The sequence below is a fragment of the Octodon degus genome, unplaced genomic scaffold, assembly GCF_000260255.1.
Source record: "Octodon degus isolate 3935 unplaced genomic scaffold, OctDeg1.0 scaffold00012, whole genome shotgun sequence".
Taxonomy (NCBI): domain Eukaryota; kingdom Metazoa; phylum Chordata; class Mammalia; order Rodentia; family Octodontidae; genus Octodon; species Octodon degus.
The window spans coordinates 14,866,461-14,867,655 of NW_004524588.1; the positions used below are offsets into that span (position 1 = coordinate 14,866,461).

The 1,195-nt window shown below is 36.1% G+C and overlaps 1 protein-coding gene across 2 annotated transcripts in view; it reads left to right on the plus strand.

The window, feature by feature from the left end:
- The window catches only part of CUNH11orf65 (chromosome unknown C11orf65 homolog), a 49,814-nt gene that overhangs the window by 41,083 nt on the left and 7,536 nt on the right, over window positions 1-1,195 (plus strand). The gene's annotated exons all lie outside the window — the stretch shown is intronic.

Genomic DNA, 1,195 nt, shown 5'->3' on the forward strand with positions numbered 1-1,195 from the left:
GAATATAAAACAGTTACCATCATTGGGTCACTCATAGTCTCATATGCTGTTTCTAGGTCTGTTGGCATTTATCCTAACAGATTTTCAGCTGCATATTCTCTATCAAGTTGGATGTTACTCTTCCAGGATCTTTATCTTTTTAAAACTGCAAATGAATTTTTATATACCTATTAAAGGATTAACAACCAGAAAATCTTAATTGTCTGGCCAGGCACTGTGGCACACACATGTAATCATAGCACTTGGGATGCTGAGGCAGGAGTATTGCCATGAATTTGAAGCCAGCCAGGGCCACATTGTGAATTCAAGGCCAACCTGGACTATATAGTGAGACTCTGTTTCAAAAAATAAACAATTTTTTATGATACTCTAATTCTCTTGATGAGAGCTCTACACCTTCTGATATGTAGAATAGCAAATCTTAAATTAATCCCTGGATTTCTAAGATACGTAATTATGTAGACTCTCTGGCTAAGAACTTTTCCTGAACTATTAAAACATTAATTGCTGAGACATAGAGGTGCAATGTTTATAACCAAACAATTACATATTGTGTTTAAAATTTTTTATTGGTATGTTTTAGATCTGTAGAATAACAGATATCATAAGGAATTTATACCTGTACCCGATTTATCTTTTTTGGTACTAGGAATCAAACTCAGGACCTCATGCTTACCAGGCAGGTACTGTGCCACTCAGCTATATCCCCAGGCTATAGGGGATATAGGTCCTGAGTTAAATTGTACCAGAAATTGAACTCAGGATGTGGCACTTACCAGGCAGATGCTTGTGCTACTGAACTATTATTCCTGGCTTACATGATTGATCTTGATTCTTTTCTTCCCATTCCCCTATTTTCCCTTTAACCCTTCTTCCAGTCCTTACAAAAAAGCTTTTTGTTACTTTCTCCTTCTTTTCTTCTCTTCCTCTTTTCTTTCCTTCCCCATTTGAACACTTTTTTAAAAAATTTGTTTGCTCAATTGTCTTTTTTTTTTCAGAACTGGGGATTGAACTCAGGTCCTTGCCACGGAAGTGCTTATTCTTACTGAGCCATCTCCCTGGCCCCATTTGAATAATTTTTCCCTGTTTCACAATACTTGGGATACATTTTGGTCCTTATTTTCACTTTCAATTTTTCATACTAGAAAAACGTGATATTTACGTGTCCAATATATTTCACTTGAGTATGTAAGGC